The sequence below is a fragment of the Stegodyphus dumicola genome, chromosome 7, assembly GCF_044657685.1.
Source record: "Stegodyphus dumicola isolate Sdum_Otavi_A_Nest chromosome 7, ASM4465768v1".
Taxonomy (NCBI): domain Eukaryota; kingdom Metazoa; phylum Arthropoda; class Arachnida; order Araneae; family Eresidae; genus Stegodyphus; species Stegodyphus dumicola.
In genome coordinates this window covers 11,507,176-11,528,984 of record NC_140774.1, presented here as the reverse complement: position 1 = coordinate 11,528,984, position 21,809 = coordinate 11,507,176, and the positions used below count along the sequence as shown (strand labels likewise).

The 21,809-nt window shown below is 31.7% G+C and overlaps 1 long non-coding RNA gene across 3 annotated transcripts; it reads left to right on the top strand.

The window, feature by feature from the left end:
• The first annotated feature begins 11,090 nt into the window (after window positions 1-11,090).
• On the top strand, window positions 11,091-19,493 carry LOC146996098 (uncharacterized). 3 transcript variants are annotated; one of them, XR_015041942.1, is made up of 3 exons: window positions 11,091-11,327; window positions 12,349-12,450; window positions 19,168-19,493. It is a non-coding gene; the product is annotated as an uncharacterized LOC146996098 (long non-coding RNA). The 3 variants fall into 3 exon arrangements; XR_015041941.1 differs by having other exon boundaries at window positions 11,093-11,298; XR_015041940.1 differs by lacking the exon at window positions 11,091-11,327 and adding an exon at window positions 11,453-11,483.
• The last annotated feature ends 2,316 nt before the right edge of the window (window positions 19,494-21,809 follow it).

The following is a 21,809-nucleotide window of genomic DNA, read 5'->3' as shown; positions in this document are numbered from 1 at the left end:
CTGCTTTCTTGCGCGGGCTGCGGCCGCTTTATTCATTTATGTATCTAGAAGACACTGCATACACGATAGAGATGTGTAAAATCACAAAAACACCCGTGTAACCTGCCTGCTCGCCGGGATTCGAAAGTTTCACCGGACTACCAGTGTTCAGCGGTTTTTAGCGGGCTGCGCCCTCTTTATTCATGTATGCATCCAGAAGATACTAAATATACTATATACATGTGGAAAATGACGAAAGCACACATGCAGCCAGCCCGTTCGCCGGGATTCGAAAGTCGGACCGAACTACCAGTGTTCAGTGACTTTACGGTGCCGCTAATGGGCCGTTGTAGAAAGAGAAATCGCGAAAATTTTCGGGTTTGTTATTCAAACAATAGATTCGTTATTAAAATTCCTTTATTTTTTATAATCTTCAACATAATCACACACAAAATTGTATCAATATATATATTTTAATGCGATTATCAATTCATAATTATTTATAATAAAAAAAGTTCTCATATACCGTCTCCAAGGGTCACATGTTCAATTTAAAACCCAAACGAAAAAAAAAAAAAATGTTTAAATTTACAGAATCCGGACAAAGTTTCAACAAAGTTGTTTCACAAGAATATAGTTAAGTTAAATTAAATTTAAATAATTCTTTTGCGTCGTTGCTGCAAGGAAAAGCTCATATTCAATTAAAATTTAATTAAGAAATTTGAATCGTAAAAAAAAAATTAATAATTATTATTGTTGCGAACTAATTTACGATATCATTTAAATTCAAAAAGCATATGTAAATTAAGTAGACGTATCCAAAACCATGAAAAAATATATTATTCAAAAAGATTAAATTTATTATTCCAAAAAAAATTACATATTTAAAAAAAATAGCGCTTTCAGATTTTTTAATTAATATCTCAGCTGATTAAAATTGTACAACTTCAAGAACGCCATCATTTAAATTTAATGTAATATAACAACTTTTACTCAATAGTAATAAAAGAATTAACGTGGCAATAACATATCGTGGCAATTATAAAAACCTGAAATTAAAAGAATGTTAGTTTAAAATGCTGACATTAACGAAATATTTTCAATACACCGTGAGGTAACATGAAATCGCGTGTTTTATTAAAACTACAGAATATAACCTTGATTTTTATCTCTAGCGGTTCAAGAAAGTGTAGCCACTCGGAAAGATGAGCGGGAAAATTAGCATTTTCACAGTTTTTAATTAATATCTCAGCTGATTAAAGTCGTACGAAGATGAGAATGACATCAATGGATTCCGAGAATGTTTTGCAATCCGGCGATACCTCTCTCGAATTCCAACTCGACCCGGTTCCATAAATATTTGGAAAAAAAAAGAAATTGACACGTGACCTTTCGCCAGCACAAATCTGAAACGGAAGCAATTCCCCCCCCCCGGCGCTTTGGAAAAAGCAATTTTATCTCAGCTAATTCCGAGACAGTTGCCACTCCGAAAAATGAAATAATGTTTTCGCAGTTTTTAATTAATAACTCCGCCGATTATTGTCGTACGAAGATGGGACCGGTATCGATGGATTCGTTGATTTTTTTGGCATCCGGAGATATGCATTTCGAATTCCAACTCGGCGCCGTTCCGGAGATATTCGAGAAAAACGAATTTGGCACGTAGCCAAATCCCTAAAACAGGGAAAACTCGAGTAAGAAAGTGAAAAATTAGGGAAAGTAGGGAGAAAATTAGTTTTTAATTAATATCTCGGCTAATTATAATCGCACGAAGATGCCAATGGTCAAAATGGCTTCCCACGGACATTCCGAATCCAACGGTACCTTCCGCTAAGCTCTGCACCCAGCCGTTCTGGAGAAGATGATGTTACAAACAAACAAACAAACAAACAAACAGACGCGCACAGATTTTAATAGTATAGACTAGCGGGGAAGCCCGCCAGGTGAGCGGGCTGAAGCCCGCTAGTATAAGGGGTGTGATGCCTTTGTGGTGGACATTTAAAAAAGAACTGGCTTTATTTCGCCGGTATTCGAAAGTTGGACCGAACTACCAGTGTTCAGCGGATTTACGCGGGCTCCGCTCACTTTATTCACGTATGTGACCAGAATATACTGCATACACGATACATATGCCTAAAATCACGAAACCACCCATGCAGCCAGCGCTTTCGAGGGTATTCGAAAGTTAGAACAAACTACCAGTGTTCAGCGGGCTGCGCCCGCTTTATTCACCTATGCATCCAGAAAATACTGCATACACTATACACTTGCGGAAAATCACGAAAACACCCACGCAGCCAGCCCGCTCACCGGGATTTGAAAGTTCGTCCGAACTACCAGTGTTCAGTGGCTTTGCGCGGGCTGAGCCCGCTTTGGTCACGTCTGCATTCAGAAGATACTGCTTACACGATATACATGCGTAAAATCACGAAAATACCCATACAGACATCTCTTTAACGGGTATTCGAAAGTTGGACCGAACTACCAGTGTTCAGCGGGTTTGCGCGGGCTGCGCCCGCTTTATTCACATATGCATCCAGAAGATACTGCGTACACGATACACATGCGCAAAATCACGAAAGTACACATGCAGCCAGCCCGCTCGTTGGAATTCGAAAGATGAACCTAACTACCAGGGTTCACACACAAAAGTGCATCAATATATATATTAATGTAATTAATCAACCATAATTATTTATATTAAGAAAACTTTCCATATAGCATGTTCAAGCAATAGAAATTCAATTTAAAAACCCTGAACAAAAAATAATTAGTCAGAATTTAAATAAATAGTTTATTTATATTTATATTTATTTTTTTGCAATTCAAATTTCTTAATGAATATTATATTTAATATTAGCTTTATGCGAACAGAAACATTTGTTACCAAAATTACGACAGTATATATATTAATGAATTTATATATAATAACAAAAGCAGTGAACGATTACGTAGCTCAGTAACACAAATGAGCACGCTGATTTAAGCTATTAGAAATATTAATTTGTATTATTCAAAGTTGCTTTTCTTATTCACATCCAAAAATCACGAATTGTTCGAACAATGCACAGAAAAATAGTATCTCAACAACTAACAGTCCGATCGGCTCGAAATTTAGCATCTTATAATTGCCAGATTTTGAAAAGAGGTTTGGTCTTTGTTCCAGAGAGATTGGCAAATTAGAAGATTAATTAGCATAATGAATAAAAATCCTCCACTGCGTTAATTTCATCCATGGCGAATGGCCTTGACGATTCCAAAAGTCCTGCGGAAACCATCTCCCCTTCCCCGACACCCGTCGCTTTCGAGTCGAAGGCCGTCAACCAAGAGTTGGAAGGGGAGATGAGGTAGTAGCGCTTTTTTAATGAACCTTCTAATTAGGCTCCTAATTAGCAAAACAGTTTACAATGAACGCTAACCTTTATTTGAGCATCCGGGAATTGCAAAATTCAAAATTTGAACGAAATCCGTTAATTCTTTGAAAAGTTACGTATTTTTGTGCATTTTTCCGGCTCAATTTCTGTAATTAAGAAAAATTCAGTAAAATTTTGTATCTCGGGAACCAATCATGCGAGCGGCTCCAAATTTAGAAATTTACAACTGATAGATGGTCAGATGAAAGATGCTCTTTGTTCTAGATTGATTGGAAAATTAGATCATTAATTAGCATAATGAATAAAAAAGCTCCACTACGCTAATTTCACCCCTCGCGAATGGCCTTGACGATTCCAACATTCGAGCGAATACCATCTCCCCCCTCCGACACCCGTCGCTTTCCGAGTCGAAGGCGGTCAACGAAGAGTTAGGAAGGGGAGATGAGGTAGTAGCGCTTTTTTAATGAACCTGCTAATAAGGCTCCTAATTAGCAAAACAGTTTACAATCAACGCTAACGTTCATTTGAGCATCCGGGAAGTGCAAAATTCAAAATTTGAAAAAAATCCGTCGGTTAGATCCGGAGATACGTATTTTTGGTGCATTTTTCCGACTGATTTAGTTTAATTAAGGAAAATTCGTAATTTGGGAACCAATCATCCAATTTTCTTGAAATTTTGAAATTTTTAATTCGCGGATCTTCAAACGACGTATGCCGTTTGTCCCAAGTCGATCGGCCAATTAGAAGCTTAATTAGCGACATGACCGAAAATGCTCCAGTACCTTAATTTCGCCCCTTCCCGCGGAAAAATGTCCCTTTAATAGGGAAAACCGAACAAAGAAAGCGAAAGAAATACCAAAAACGTAGGGGAAAATGAGTTTTTAATTAATATCTCGGCTAATTAAAGTCGCACGAAGATGCGAATGGTCAATATGGCGAGATACGGGAATTCTGAATCCAACGGTACCTTCCGCTAAGCTCTCCATAAAGCCGTTCTTGAGAAGATGAGGTTACAAACAAACAGACGCGCACAGATTTTCATTCAAGGGAAAAATAATGTACATATTGTCGTTCTTACAGTAAAAACAAAATGAATTTGTTGGCTAACATGGTGGGAAAATGCATGGAAACCATTATGTGTCAGTCTTTTAAATGCCCTTTGAAATATTCATGCATACAGCGAAAATTCACCTGAACTTAAAATTTTTGAAGAATTTTATTTACTTACATTATTTTTTATTTTGGGGAATAAAAAATGAAATTTCTAATTTTTGAAGAAAATTCGCACTGCCTAGAAGCTGCCAGCCCTTTTATTCCTTTACCCGCTACTGGTGACGTCACGATCGCAGTGACGAGGCCTTGTTTTTCAGGTGGTGACGGTACAGCGCGGAGTCTAGCTTCTCGTGGGATGGCTGTGAACGGCTCCCTATGAGAAAATCTTTTGAACGAACTGCGCATGCGCCGTTTCTTTTTATCGCCAACAAATGATGGTAAACCTATTGTAATTTCTCGCCAGCGTTTCGCGTTTCATTTGAATTAGCGTAGGTGTTGTCAGTGAGATTAATAACAACGATAATAAAAAAAAGTCATTTCAAATGTTTACGCAAGGAAATATTTTTTGCTCTTTTTCACACTATATATGCTATTATCGATAGAATTCAAGAACTTTTAGTAATTAGGTCAAAATTAATTTTAACGTGTAAATTTCAAACTCACAAATTTGAGTACAGATTTTCATCAGATGTCTGAAGGCAGTTACTATATTTCAGTACAGCAAATCCTGGAATATAAAAGAAAAAAAATTAATTGAAGGTCTATTCTTCAGCTTCATTTTAATTCCTATCAATACATCTCTCTAAAACAGTTTATTACAGAAGTTTCAGATGTAAAAGAAGTTCATAAACGTATTGATCAATGAAATTATTTCCAGTGGTCAGTGAAATTGGTTGCAGTTTCAGACACTGTTGCAGAAGTTTTCACATACAATTGCTGTTTATTGTGCAAGTAATACTGAAACTAACTAAAGTGCTTGCATAGATTTCTGCATCTTGGCGGAAAAAATGGAACATTAGTGGAAACAAATTATGTATATATTGATACTGTAAAATTTGGGAAGTTTCAAAGACCCAGCAGAAAATATGGTGGCATTGATATCAGTTGCATATTTACTTTTCCAGACTATTATATCTGAAAAGTACGAAAAGCATTTCATCTACACCATCAGCTTCTTACAAAAATAACTGAGGCTCATCTCGGTTATTTTTGTAATATAGTATGTATGTATTAGTAAAAGATGCTGTGAATGTAATTTGCTGTACAAGATAATAAACATGAGTGTTGTCAGGATTTCTAAATATATGTTTGAACAATAATATACAAAACATTCCTTCAAATTCACTTGAAAGAAATGAGGAAACGAAACTGAAAAAATTCAAAAATCAGTAAAAAGCAACTTTTTTTTTTTTTTTTTTTTTTTTAAATATTTGCATGATATTTTCTTAACGCTATGTTTAAAATCACAATTTCTTAACGCTATGTTTAAAATCACAATTTCTTAACGCTATGTTTAAAATCACAATTTCTTAAACTGTTTGTTTTAAGTATACATTTATACTTCCTGCAGGGTTAAAGTGGCCCTAAATCAACATAATCTATTATATTATAAATAATGAAAATTTGTCATTGTACATTACTTATATAAAGAGAAACGTAAAGTGACATAGTATGTTAAGTTAGGTTTGTAAAGGTAATTTAAATATTTTCATTGTGCAAGACTTGTATGCTTAAGAATTTTTCAATCTTGGTGTTATTTATCGTATAAAACATCACAATTCAAATAAAAGTACTATTTTGTGGTATAATTCCATTATAGGGGCCATAGCAAATTGCAGCAAAAATATATGCGCAAAATCTAGCGAAAGCGGCGATTTCACACCACGTAAATTTAAATAGTTCTATATTTATAAGTCACCGCCCACACGATATATTGATTAGGGAAGCTGACTGCGATACTACAAGGCCTGGGCTCGAATTCCGGAGAAGGCATGGTTATAACTGCTGGTTCTTTCATAGATTTTTCCGCACACCCCTATTGGTTTATTAGTTGCCTCCATAATAAAGTGACCACCACCTGGCCTTAGTTGTGGCCAAGCTGAAAACCCGCCGTTGGGAAGGGGAAATATTTGTAAGTTGCCATTGAAATACTGGTTTATTTTTTTAAAATTCTTTTTTGATAATGATATGGATCTAACAATTTGGGAATTGCCCAATGACAAAATGTCTGCAATAGAATTTTTCCAAAGAAAAGACATCATTCATTATAGAATATTATGATCGAAAAACTACGAGATGAAATTATGCTTTAGCGGTAACTCAATAGCGAAATGGAGGTGCAGGAATGAACCTGTATTCTAAAGAAAGGATTAAGAAGTCAGATATTGGATCGAAGGAATGAAAATTCCCTTCCTTATAACTGATAGGCAGGCTCACCTATTTTTGGTATCAAGAGATGACATCTATTGAATTTTGTGAACTCCAACTGAAGATGAACCACAATACAACTGTAGACTGGAAGATATGCGTGAGATGTGTGCCATAGCTTTAATTTCTCAGCCTAAGTTGAAATTCAGCGGATGTGGAAAAAATTATGAAGCAGACGAAAGCCTTTTCAGTAGAAGCAAGAATAACATTGGACGTGTTCTTCTACCACAATGGGTTTTCGGTGGATTGTGCAGAGAATCAAAAGAATGTGTTAGTCGCTATTTCAGATCGATCGATGAAAACCTTATGGAACATCATAAAGGTTTGGTTGGTTTATGTGATTAGAGCAAAGCCTCGAGGGCTATTTCCCTAAGGGAAGACAGGCCTACGTGGAGGACTTTCTAAGGGAAACTGGCTTGTATACACGTTACACATAGAGAAAACCATTAAATTGTCCATACAGCCAGCCTGTTCGTGACATTCAAATCTCAGACCGAACTACCAGTGTTCAGCGACTTTATCGCTCGGCCACTGATGTTCGAACATCATAAAGGAAAATGACACGGAAGCATTATTTATACTGACTGCTAGAAATCATATAAGTCGGATGAACTGCGATATGCCGGCGTTAAACATTTTACTGTCAACCACAACAAGAATTTTGTGGACACGAAACGGGGACCATATGCAAACAATACAGCGACTGTGGGGCAGTGCTAAATGGCGTAATAAACACCATCGGGGCACATTTCAATTCTTATTTGTCCGAGTTTATGTATAGATATTTGCACAAAAAAAAAAAAAAAAAAAAAAAAAAAAAAAAAAAAAAAAAAAACTGAAATTTTTTCTGCGATGTTGCAGGATCTTAAAAATTTTATGCCTCCCGTTTAATTTCACTTATTTTTAACCCTTTTTTTTAATAAATTAAATTAACAAAAAAGTGTAATATATGAAGTTAACCTTCCATCAACTTAAATTAATAATCTTGGATAGTTAATTACAATAATGCTTTCTTACAGTTACAATTAGCCGTTTGTTTATATTAAATTATAATAATAAAGTGTATTATATGAAAGTAAACTTTCATCTAAATTAAAATAATACTCTTAGATAGTTATTTTTTATTATTATGCTTTTCTTGAGTTAAGGTTACATAATTATTTTGGCATCAACAATAGTTTTGGCGATTTTTTGCGGTCCCTATAACGGAATTGTACCGTATTTTTAAATGAAAATCTAGTTATTTAAGTCCTTTGTATCTATAAAAATACATACTGCAGTTATTTACTTAAGTCATAAGGCCCTTTTCAAAAGTTTATGTCTAATTTAAAATAATTAGTTAATGTCAACTTACTTTTATATATAATTATTGTAAAATCGTGGTGTTTAAAATGCTTTTCGCTACTGAAAAAGAGTGCTTTTGTTATAACTTTACAGAATTAAAAATCCCTCAAAGTAGTATATTTATAGTTTAAAATGTTTGTTAATAAAAATTTATTTATTTCATGATGTTTCTAAGAGTGAAGTAAAAAAAAAAAAAAAGATTGCTTGCTTATTTATATTTATGAAGATATATTTCTAATACAAGTAATAATAACTTTTGAAAAATGTTTCATGATTTGGATAAAATCTGGATATATGGGCCTTTATAGCAGTCGAAACAATGTCGTTTCTTTTCAAACAATGTCGTGCCATGTTCAAATGCATGATTTATGTGAATTCAATCACAAATTTGATTCTGCTTTGATCTGAGTGTTTCATGATTTTTTGCTGTATTAAAGAAAATTTTTTGAAAATTAGTTAATGGCATTAAGGTTCTTTAAATTAGTGTGTTCAAGATTCGACGTATATGAATCTATTCATGCACATTATGTTTCTGAGAATAAAATCAGAAAACTGTTATCCTCCTTATTCATAAATATGTTGATAATTTCAAATGTAGGTAATAATGGAACTCTGATGTAAATAGAATTATTATAAAAAATGTTGTATTATTCTGACAAAATTTGAATGTAAAGGGTTTTTATATCATTTGACACAAGGCTGCGGTTATTCACTTAAATCAATTAGGCTCTTTTCAGATTGTATCTGCCATGTTCAAATGCATAATTGATGTGAATTTAATCACAAGTTTGATTCTAATATATGGAGTTTTTCTAATTTTAAAGAAAGTGTTTTGGATATTGACAGCATTAATACTCTTTCAAATAATGTAGCTATTATTTAATGTAGAGTTTATGTGAATCTATTCATGCATGTTGTTTCAGAAAATGACATCAGAACATTTGTTTATTTATATTCATGAAGAAAATATTTCAAACCTAGGTAATTATTTATTACTATTGTATGTAGAGCTAATATAAAGTGTTTCGCATTTGTGTTAGAAGTTGGATGTTTGAAGTTTTTGCTTTGAAAATTATTTCAAACCTTAAAAACTATGTCTTTAGTATTACAAAGTTTGCTCTATCTAAGTGTAATCGTATAACAAGTTAGGATATATAATTTAGATCTTTTATGCTTGTTCTCAGCATTAAAAATGGTTATATGAAAAAAAAAAAAAAAAAAAATTATGTGTCTTTTCAAATTATGTGTCTAACATTCAGATGTTTGATTTAAGTCAGTTTATTTGAAAATGAAACTGAAGAAATTTATTACTTGCTACTATTATTAGTATGTGGTGTAGCTGAAAATCGAGTAAAAACATTTTATGATAAAATTTTTGTATCTGAAACTGCAATATAATTTTCTTTTTCCCCTTTTTGTAATTTATTATGTACTTTTCTTTATACCATTCTATTAAAACTTGTTATTGAGTTCTTACATTTCCTTATTTTTCAAGTGTTAGAATAATGAAATTTTCTTGCAGTATAATTGATTTTTTAGTAAAATAAAAATTTATTTTTGACTTGTGCAATTTTCTTACTTTATGAAATCACAAAACTTGTTTAAGAACTACAAAACTCGTTTAAGAACATCTTATTACAAATAATGTTTAAACATTTAATACTTCTAAAATCTAAATTTATAGGTAATGAAAGCATAAATGAAGAAGTACGTCATACTCAATTAATCACACTACATAAGAGAAACATTTACGAAAGTCAGTAAACATGTATTGCCACTATTTCATTATTATTTTTTTTTTTAATTTGCATTTTTAAAATTCTCTAAAATGGGGCATAAATAATATAACGATAGAAATAAAATGACTGCATAATAGGTATATAAAGCAGTTGAAATCTGATGTAATAAAGTTAATTTTATTATATTATGCAACGATGAATTTCAGTCATGAAGTTGGAAGGTTTGTTTAGAAGGAGATTATGATATAACCCTAGAGCTTCTGTGGAAGTTTCTATTGTTGGTCCTGAGGCATCCCTCCTTAAGGCAGATATGTGTAAAATACTTTTCCATAATCCAAATAATCCTAATCCCTTAGTTCTCAGTAAAGGTATTCCTTCTGTTAGGTAACTAGCACACATTTCATCATTCTCAATTAAACTAGCAAACCTCTTTAAATGTAATAGCTTTGATTCCCATAGAACATTTTAAAATTTAGGAAAATATTTTTCTGTAATCTACATGAGCATTAAAGTTATAAATGAATGGAAAATACTCAAATAATTATTCCAAAACTAAATAAATATGATTATGGTTATAAGAGAAAAAATTCTGAAATTTGTAGGTTTTTTTTTTTTTTTTTTTTTTAAGTTTGTTAAAGATGTCTTCAAATCAATCCATAATAAAATTATTACTTTCAGGTTAGGTTAACTTCATATGGACTAAGGGAAGGGATGCTTCCATGGAGGACCTTTCTTAGGGAAACTAGCACCCAAAATATTTATTTTTATGACAGGAATTTCTCTTATTTTGTTCTCAGAAGCACTATCATAATATTCGAAAAATGTCTCTTCTGCCTAGTGATGGCTCGGAAACTGAACGCGAATGTTTTCACGGAAAGAATTTTATTTAACTGTTCAGTTTTCATTGTTTGCAATGAACTCTGTCTAAATAGCAGATCTTTCATTTTCAGCATTTAAAACAGTTATCATATGCGTGAAAAATATTATTTATATATAAAGTGAAAAAGGAACCACTCTCACATTCGAATTTTCCGATAATTGATAGAAACAACGCCAAGTGGCGCATAATAGCCAAATGTAGTAGCCCAATGAACATTTGAAAATAAATACATTTCACAATGTCCGTGAGCATGCGCATAACAGGCCTTCCGTAAGGAGCCGCTCACAGCCATCCCTGTTTTGAGCCGCTGGTGGGATGTCGGTCACATTAATAACAGACTTGATCCTTGCCTTCCCCCTGTCTGAAATTTCGCCATAGATTGCGCCAAAGGAGTTTCATTTTCCCGCCAGAAAATACGGAGGTTCGATTTTGAAAAAGGCTATCTGTGAAATCTTCCAGGGGTAATTGAAGATTATCTCAACACATTTTATTGAAAAAGGCAGTACGTTTACTTAATTTCTTCTGTTTATGGTAAATTTATGCATTTGCTTTCAATTTCTTTTTATTGATGTTTGCAATTGTTTTCGACCTAAGGTTGATAAAGAATAAATCTGTACACTGTTTTTCGTCAACAATTGTAGCTGTTTTCTGATAGTTGTAAATCTAGGTAGATGAATTTTGTTTTATGTAAGCTCATTTAATTTTTAAATACACACTTTATTGTGTCAATGTATATGTTGATGTATGCTTATTGAGTATGTATGCTTGGGTCTTTTGATGTATGCTCAGTGATTATGAACCTAAATTGGTTAATTTAGATAAATTTCAGATGTTTAATATTTTAATTTAAGGATGTGTTTGATAAAATTTATGAATGAGGATTACATCTGCAAATTTTTGGATTTAAGTTGCATTTAGATCAGTAATTACTTTATTTATAATCAAATTATTTTATTTTTATATATGAAAAATTGTCTTTAATTTTTTATATTAGAAGTATTAAAATTGTGAAATTGTACATTTTGGGATAAATTTATCCATTAAAAATATATATCTGATTTTGAATTCATTGGCCCTCTAAAAGAATTAAGTATACAAATAATTTACTATTAGATTTAAAGTCCATGCACTATATATATAATATATATATATATATATTAAAATATATTTTTTATCTTTGTTGCTTTTTTTTATTACTTTAATGGGCACGTTATGAAAATAGTGTATAGGGAGATTAAATATGAAATACCTTATTAATATTTTTAGAAATTTTCTGATCTCTCTTTTTGAAATGTAGTTTTTGAATTTGTTCAGTCTTAGAATTTTTTTTTACGTATTTAATAGATATCTTATGAGTCATGAATATTATGTTTGTGTGCAGGGCTTTAAGTTTTGATAGTTTTTATTTCATTTTTCAATTTAATGTGTTGAATACCAGTTATAAATAGAGATTTATGTCTCCTGTTATCTTAAATTATAGTTTTGCATTTATTGACTTGTAGCTTCTGTTTTTTGTTAACATGTTTTGTCATTTCTACCTGTTTTACTTTAGGTATGGCTCCTCATACATGCCAGTTCTGTGAAAAGGCATTTTCATCAAAATCAAATTTAGGAAGACATTTAAGGAGTATTCATTTTACAAGAAATCCATCATGTAAGTAATGTTGTTTAGATTCTAAAAACATTATATGTTTGTTTGTTTTACAAATATAAATTTTCCATTTAACCCTTTAACTATGGTGGTCATATATAAGCAATTTATCTAGTCTGCCGCACATTCCAGCAATCATATATAAACATTTACAGTTTTAAAGCGTTTGTGTGACATTTTGTCATTAATAAGTGATTATAAAACAACAATAATTTATTATTCATATTTATCAATACCAATTTAACTAAAAAAAGGGCTAATTATAACATAATATATAACTAATTATATGATCGTAACCGAAAAATCGTCAATTTTGTTTTGCTTTCTGATTATTTTTAATAAATAATACAATGTAAACATTCTATCTCTTTGCATTTTTGTATCATCAGCAATATAAAAAATGGAATCCTGTCAGGGCATCCAGTGGTTTATGTCCATCAACATCTCGCATAAGTATGGCTGGGCTCTGTCCAATAATACATTTTGTAACAGTTCTAGAGTTCTTCCGTATCAAACACAACCATGGCTGCATTCTGCCAAAACACAGACTCATCCAAAAGTTATTACTTGCTGTGACATGAAAGGTCGTGTGAAAGTCGTTTCTCCAAAGAGAGAATTTATATGCTCAAAGAAAAGTCTCAATCCTTCACCCTTATTTTGAGAATAATTTGATCCGAATGGCACGTGTGGGCTTGCCCTCAGGGTCATGGATGAGGCCGTCGAACTATAATAAGGTTGCTGCTCTGAGATTTATGTGCATTTTTATTCTTTTGAAATAAGTTTGGTTGGTTTATTATATCCATCGACACCTCGTGTAAGTGGGGCTGGGCTATGTAAACCCCAATAGTAAATTTTCAAGATTTTGTATGTTCTAACAAGGTTGCTGCATCAAGATTGTGTGTGTGTTTTTGTCTTCAGGAATAGTGGTTTTATATAACTCTCATGGATCAACCATCAACGTCTGCAAACAAACAGGTAATATTTGCAGTTAAAGATAATAATGACAAAGATATCAATTGTACTAGTACTACTGGAAGCTTATTATCTAATGATTTTGAAAGTGGCGAGGAAAATATAGGAAATAGCGACATAGATGAAAAATGTAATCGAATCCAGTGATAGTAGTGGCCAGGATAATGTAAGTTTTCATTGAAGATACTGTGACGAATTTCAACCGGAAACATATAAATTTGACAGTGTAGGTGCGGGAGTTAGTGATATGTTTGATGTGGCTGACGATGCTGAGGAATACGATTATTTCACAAAATATTTTGATGCTGGCCTAGTACAAATAATTGCAAATGAAACCAATAGATATTGTGCATTTTGTTCAAGAGACCAGAATGCTGTAACAAGGCTCAAAACAAAATGGTAGGTAAACACAATGATTGATGGGGCTTACTCATTTTTAGCATTAAGTTTGTTGATGCCTCAAGTGAAGAAGAGTACCATATCTGAGTGCTGGTCGAAAAATACAATGAAATGAACAGATTTTTTTTTATAGCAAATATATGACTCGCAACAGATACACAAAAATTTGCGGATAATTATAAACAACCAGAAAACTCCATAGGCCGTGGAAAATTCAAGATGTGTTTCAAAATTTAAATGCCAAATTTTTTACATATTTTTCACCATTTCAAAAAATATGTAGTGATAAGTCTTTTGTGTTATTAAAGGCAGGTTATCATTCAAACAATATATTCCTTCAAAGTGACATCAATTTTGACTAAAACTGTTTTTGTTGTGTGATTATGAAACAAGAATTATTTTGAAAATTTTGGTTTACGTTGGTTGCATCAAAGATATACCACAAGATGAAACACTTGGCATTGCAGGCACTATAATGCTTGCCACTTGGCATCACAGGCACAGCTCATAGAAAATTATCGGAAGAAAAACCACCCCCTATGTACTGATAATTGGTACAGCAGCCGAAAATTGGCAGCCTGTTTGGTTGAAAATGGCATTGGATTATGGGGAAAACTAAAAGAAAAAAAGTCAAGAAAAACCGAAAGCATTTTCCAAAATTTATAACACTTAAATGCTGTCAAATAATTTAAGCTGAAGAAAATGCAAAAATTTTGGCTCTTAAGTTGAAAGATAAAAAGGATATGCATTTTATTTCCACATTTTGCAAAGGAACATTGGGCAGGGTTTAATTTCTAAAATTAGAAGTGCTAAAGCCCTATAGAAGATCTCCAGCAAAGAGGAACAAGAGTAAATAAATAAATAAAATGACTTTTAAACTCATTAACCATCTGACCGCTCAATTTGTGGACCGAAATCGCTTCAAAATTTGTGGGTTTTTTATATATATGTATCTATTTTAAATCTATATACAGTCAAAAGTCTTTAATCCAGAATGATCTATAATCCGGACCTCAAAGCTATAAACATTCTGCACATGCATTAACGCATGCGCATAATACATTTACGCATACGCATATGCATAATACGTTTACACATGCACATTTAATGTATAACGGATGGTATAAGCTAAGCTAAAATTATCTAATTATCTATTTCAGTTAATGTTGCAGATTTTGTTACTTAATCTTCTAATTGGAACCGTCTTATGTTTTGCAGACTGTTAGAGCAATTTTATAAGAGTAAGCTTGAACTTTTGATTATGTCAAAAAGAATTTCCGATTCTGGAGCTATCAAATAATCTACAAAGCGAAAGCATGTTTCGATGTCCATCAAACAAAAACATGAATTGCTGCAAAAAATGGGTAAAGGCATATCCTTTGATTCTCTAATCATTCCGAAATCAACTTGAACAGCGGAACTTTGTAACTGAACAGAAATTATGTCTGTTTAAAGAATTAAAGAGAATGTATTATCACATAAAAAACGAAGCAACTTAAACAACTTACATTGAAAGAAATGTTTAATAAAGTAAACAAATATTAAGCTTTTTTTTTTTTTTTTTGTAAATTTTGATACCCTTTAGATCATAATTGTTCTTTATTTCATAAATTACGGTTTCATATTTTTAATTTTATAATTTCTGCATGCCATCTTACCAGATTTAAACTGATGATCTATAATCCGGAATCGCTGAAGTCCCGACGAGTCCGGCTTAACTACTTTTGACTGTATGATAGAGTTCAAAACAGGGTTCAAAGCAAAGTCCAACTTCACAGTCTTTGCACCAGATTCAATAAATCTTATTATTAATCTAATCAATAAATCTAATTAATAATTCAATAATCTAATTAAATAATCAAGATAATCGCTGAATGTTTTCTAGCTGCCATTTCTGTAAGAAAAAGCGGCAAAAAGTGAAGTTTGAGCAGTAATACCACGTGCCTTTCAAATGCCGTAATTTAGTGGACAACTAACAATATCTGTTGCCAAAACGTAAACTAAACATTTAATACTATATATAATTTATTTCAATGGTTAAACAGGGAAAAAATGGGATGCGCTCCTCAATAAAGGAAGAAAAACACATGTCCGCGGAATTCATGGGATGAGCAGATTTTGCTATATAATTATTATTTATTGCAGTAATTAAATAATTAAAATTAAATGTAAAGAGATAAATTAAATTTAATAAGGGATTTTTTAATATAATTTTAATGCTAAAATTAAAATTTTCGAAATAAAATTTCTACGGAAATTGTTATTCAGTTACATAAAAGAAGTGCAGCAGCCTTCTTATTTAGGGCTTCCATGCACTCCGGCTAGAATTATGATTTTTTACAAAAAATAAGAAGTACCGGTGGGCTCCGGCCCAATTTTAGCTCTGATCGTAGGGGGAGGAGTTCTTTTTACATTACAAAACTTAAATATACTTAAAAGTATAGCTGATGAAAATTCATATAATGCTAAAAACAGGGCGAAATAGAATGAGGGCATCGGGGTATGAGTTGGTGGAATTATAAAATGAGGGGAATCTTGGTGAGAGAGGGCGTTCTGTTTGACCGCAACTCTCTGCTGATATATTTATAGCCATCAAGCTGATGTGTGTCAGGGATAAAATGCATCTCCTGAATCTGACTCCTAAGAATTTAAATAAAGTTGCTGGTTACACTTCCAACCTCTCTAAAGCTAAATGTAATATGAATAAAGAAATTTTGCAAAATCTTAATTTTCACAAATGTTTGCATTTGCTGGTATGGTCGCATATAATTTTACTCATAATTAAAGGGTTAAAATTAATATTTACCCCTCCTTCATTTTTTTTCCCCCTCTAGGTACTTCAAAAACAAGCTTCATTTGCTTTGAACAGAATTGTGAACAGTCTTTTCGGTTTGCTAAAGCTTTGCGTCAACATTTAACAATTTGCCATGGCATTTTATTTTCAAAACAAGTTCTGAAATTCCAAACAGTGGAAGAATTTAAGGATTGGAAAAACAGTTATGAAGCTCTAGAAGATATAAATTTTGTTAAAAAAAATGGTGAAAAAGAGTGTATTGATAATGAGCACAAACAGTATTTTTATTGTCACCGTAGTGGTTTCCACACTGTAAAAAGTGAAAATATTAGAATGAATGCAAAGTCAAAGAAAATTGGGTTCTCTTGTACTTGTACAATGACAGTAACTTTAAAAAATGATGGAATCTTATCTGTTGAGCTTTTCCCACAACATTATGGTCACCAACAAAATATAGGTTTGTTATACTTAACAAAAAATGAAAAACAAATGATAGCATCAAAACTGGAACAAAAAGTTAGTATTGATGAAATTCTTAAAGGCATTCAAGATAAATTACTAACATCTCTTAAGCCTAGTAGATTTCATTTAGTTAACAGACAGGATATATATAATATTCAAAGTGCAATGAAACTTTGTGATTTTAAAAGGCATGAAAATGATGCAACTAGTGTTGCCCTTCTTTTGAATGAGTTGTCAAATGATGAAATGAGTAACCCTGTTCTAGGTTACAAGTTTCAAGGTACTGAAGCAACAGGGAAATTCAAAGATTTAAATACAGATGATGTTTTTTTTGCTTTGCAACATCCAATTCAGCTAGCAATGTTAAAAACTTTTGGAAAACGTATTGTGTGTGTTGATTCAACACATGGTACTAATAAATATAAATTTAATTTAATAACATTATTAGTTGTAGATGAATATGATGAGGGTTTCCCAGTAGCCTTTTGTATTTGCAATCGAGAAGATAAATCAGTGCTAAAGATTTTTTTTTCACTTATTAAAGGAAAAATTTTGGAAAATTTTACCCCTAAAATTTTTATGTCAGATGACGCTCCTGCATTCGAATGCATGGGTAGACATTTTTGGTGCAGGACCAAAGAAACTGCTTTGTGCATGGCATGTAGAAAAAGCAATCCGAGTAAAAATACAAGCATTAATCAAAGATAAGGAACTTGCATGTCAAGTGCATAAATCTGTTATAGTTTTACTTCGTGAAAAAGATGAAAGAAAATTTCAGATAATTTTTAAGCATTTATCATGTATGTTGATTCAGATGACAATGTATCATTATTTGGCAAATATTTTTTAAGTACGTACAGTCACTGTTTGACAGAAATTGCTGCCTGTTACAGACTAAATGCAGGCATTAATACAAATATGCATATTGAAGCATTTCATAGAGATTTTAAATACAACTTCCTCAAAGCTAAAGTAAATCACCGCCTAGATAGTTGTCTTTACCAAATTTTTGAATATGTGAAAACTAAAGCAATTGCTAGATTGACAAAATTAGAAAGAGGAAAAATTTCAAATAAAATTAAATGTATTTCTAATCGGCATAAGAATAGTCTTGATATGAATTTCAATTCTGTGAAAGAAATAGAAGATAAATCATTATATTCTGTTAAAAGTTCAAAATCAGAACACAATTATATAGTTAGCATTAATGACTTTACTTGCGAGTGTCACATAAAATGTATTTTATGCAACGTATGCATTCATGCTGTAAATTGTTCTTGTTTAGACTTTTTGATACGGAATGTTATATGCAAACATATTCATTTGGTTGTGCGGAAAATTGGTTCAAAAAGTGATTTACTACATTCAAATAATAATACAGTAGAAATGCCATCTTCAAATGAAAATATATTGCCATTTTCAAATAAAAATGCAAATGAGTTAAATACAGCCGGAATATTTAATTCATTAAAATCTCATAATCCTGAAACAGATATAAGTGAGACAGAGCTGATGTTGGAAAAAATTAAACAACAAATATGTAATTTAAATTCTCACAGAAAAAGGGAAGTCATTGGGGAGGTAAATTCAATGTTAAAAAATATAAGTGAATTTCTGACATTACAATCTGAAAGTTGCCATTTATCTACGGATCACGAGAAGAAAAGGAAAATTTTATCCCAGAGGTCATTTTTTCGTACAAAGAAAATAAAGAATAAAAAAATTAATAAATTGTCTAAACCAACTCACGAAGAAAAACAAATCATCGAATCTGAGATCATTGGTGATAATTTTGCTATCAGTCATGAAGAACATCCTTATGCTGCTAAACATGTGAAATAGTATGAAAATAGTTTTTTTTCCCCCTTAATTTTAAAATATACAAACTCTTTATTAAATAGAAGGTAAATTTAAATCATTAAATGAAAATTAGTAGCTTTACTTCATTGGCAAGTTTGATTTTATTATATGATATTTGAGTTTAGTGTTTTTTATGTTAATTTTATGCATTACATCTATAGGTATCTTTAATTATTACTTATCTGCTCCTATCAGTTATTTACATACTTCCTTTTTCACCCTTTATATTTTAGGTCTGAACAACTATATGCAAGTTTTATGTAAAAACAGAATCGGATCTAGAAAAGCATTTAAGAAGTACTCGTTTTGTAAAACAGTTCATATATCCTTGACCTCAGCTGGAACAACTGAAGTTTAAATATGACTTTCAAGAGATTAATAAAATGTGCCTCTGATCTCAATACCTCACCAAGTGACTGCTCTCTTCAGCATATATACAAGACTATTCTTCAGAACGTGTTGCCAGTTTTCATATGTCATGATAATTAGTATCTAATTATATTATTGTATATATTACATCATCTGTAATATTTCATTAATAAATTATTCCAAAAGTGAATATTTGAACTGCTTAATTCATATATGCACCTCATTTAATATACTGTAAAATTTTCTCTGTGTTCACAGTACTTTCAGAAACTTAGACAAATATTATAAATTTAATTTTATCAGTACCCTAGAAATATTGAAAAAACTGAATATATGAAATGTGCATGAGATTCTAGTCTTGATTTCTTCATTTACTACCATACATAACTTATCACAAAAGCTTAATATGTAGTATTAATAAAAAAAAATATGTACAGTATTTTTATCACTTAAGACTATTCTGTAGCTTATTGAATCAATTGCTTGGACTAGTAATTTATTTTGATGGCTTCTTGCAGTAGTTTGAGGTGAAAATGTTTACTTTACTATTTATCACAATTATTGCTATTTCATCAAAAAAATAATTCATTTTCAAGTAAGATAAGGCTGTACCTTATTCATACAGGTTGAAGCAAGACTGGCACCTTTGCATTCAAGTAGGTATTATGGGGCCTTGCTGATTGCTAAACTCCACTCTAAATGGAATTCCGATGGTCTCCTGCCCCTCATCCCCTACCACCAACTTCTTGAGATGATTTTAGCTTGCTTTGTGTGTTTAGTGATCCCTTACCACACAGACACTATGCTTACAATCATCCATGCCTTCTCCAGGATTCAAACCTGGGCCCTTTGGTAACGGCAGTCAGCATCACTAACTACTAGCCTGTTTGGTCAGCACCTTATTGACACAAGTACAGGTTGAAGCAAGGCTGGCATTCAAGTAATCATATTAAGTATTGCTGAGCCTTGCTAACTGTCAAGTTTCCATCCCGAATTAAGTTCTGAAGGAAATCATCCCAGGTTGCAGTACGAGCCAGCCTCTCAAGACCAGTTCACCATGTACTTTGAGTGCATCCTTGCTATGTAGGGGCACTCAAGTTGAATACAAACATTCATGCCTTTTCAGGGATTTGAAATTGGGCCCTTTGGTACGACAATCAGCATCATTAACCACTATCGCATCTGGGCAGCATGTTATTGACACAGTGAGATAACCATCTACCTGAATGATGGTTTATTACATTGTTGGATTGGTCAACATTACTTAGCACTATTTAAAGATCGCCAAAGAGTTCTCCCAGCATAATGCCCAATGATTTTTTTTTTCTTTTGTGAATTATGTAAAAGATAATGTTTATATTCCCTACTGTCAGTTATAACTGCTGTAGTTACCATCAGCTAAGAAATATTACAGTATGTGTGAGCTGAGTCAGAGTATTGCTTAAATATGTATCATGAAATAAGAGGAATGCACATAAAGCATTTAAAATCTCATCACTAATATTTGAAAGACATTTACTTCACTGCAAACGTTCTATGAATTATAGAATTTAGAAACCAAATAAATCATGTAAAATAAGGCTGTATTACACACAAATAACTTCTATTTTATTTATTTTTTACAGATATAATTTATTAGCTATCTTATAAACATTGTCTTGAATTTGATGTTAAATAAAAATACAGAGGGTATTGACATATTTTTAAGATTATTTTTGAACCATTTTATTAACGTTTGAAATGTAAATATATATATTATCGAAATGTACAATCTGATCACCTTTTTTTGTGGACTTTATGCTTTCCGTAACAGAAGGAATTTTTGCAAAACCATTTAATATTATTGCTTTCTATTTCTCCTTAATTACTTTTCAATCAGCTGTAACCCATTAATATGAATATTTGTATTTAATACATGGTAAAATTAGATTTACTTATATTATGGAAGCCTTTTTTTTTTTTTTTTTTTTTTTTTGTATGATTTATCACCACCAGATATTTTAATTCATACTCCTAAATATATGAATATTACTACAATATGAATATTTGTATTTAATACATGGTAAAATTAGATTTACTTATATTATGGAAGCCTTTTTTTTTTTTTTTTTTTTTTTTGTATGATTTATCACCATTAGATATTTTAATTCATACTCCTAATTTATATATATTCAGGGTTGCAAAAGCATTTTCTTGAATAAGTAGGATCACCAAGTTCAGAGATCTTGTCTTAGAGTATAAAAAATGTAATAAATTTTTTACATTTTATTTGCCTAAAATTTTCCAGAACGTAAATATTTAAAACAAGAGCGTGAAGTACGACTTCAGTTTTTGTGAAAACCATATGCTATCCAGACTAGAGGGTATTTCCTCATTCTTATTTATTATATGTACATAATATGTGTGTATCTTCTGTACATTTACACCAAAATTAGTAAATTCATTGTTATGGAAATCTCATTAGTGCATGTAATGTCTAAGTAAACACTTACTAGATTCATATTTA